Source organism: Echinops telfairi, unplaced genomic scaffold (assembly GCF_000313985.2).
Source record: "Echinops telfairi isolate 266 unplaced genomic scaffold, ASM31398v2 ScPeMD7_7417;HRSCAF=8455, whole genome shotgun sequence".
In the NCBI taxonomy this organism is placed as follows: Eukaryota; Metazoa; Chordata; class Mammalia; order Afrosoricida; family Tenrecidae; genus Echinops; species Echinops telfairi.
In genome coordinates, this window is record NW_022111317.1 from 3,630,639 (window position 1) to 3,630,987 (window position 349).

At 49.9% G+C, this 349-nt stretch overlaps 1 protein-coding gene across 1 annotated transcript in view; it reads right to left on the reverse strand.

Moving 5' to 3' along the window:
- GRK2 (G protein-coupled receptor kinase 2) overlaps window positions 1-349 on the reverse strand; it is an 8,558-nt gene that overhangs the window by 5,154 nt on the left and 3,055 nt on the right. The window lies entirely within an intron of this gene.

The following is a 349-nucleotide window of genomic DNA, read 5'->3' on the forward strand; positions in this document are numbered from 1 at the left end:
ATATAGGGAATGCTGTAGGGGAAAGCACCAAGAACTGCACAGGGAACGCTATAGGGAACAGCACAGAGAACTGTACAGGGAACGCTGTAGGGAACAGCACAGAGAACTGTACAGGGAAAGCTGTAGGGAACAGCACAGAGAACTGTATAAGGGAATGGCGTAGGGAACAGCAGAGAACTGTATAGGGGACAGCACAGAGAATTGTAAAGGGAACGGCATAGGGAACAGCATAGAAAACCATACAGGGAATGCTGTAGCGAACGGCACAGGGAACAGCACAGAGGACTGTATAGGGAACAGCATAGGGAACAGCACAGAGAACTGTGTAGGGAATGGTGTAGGGAACAGC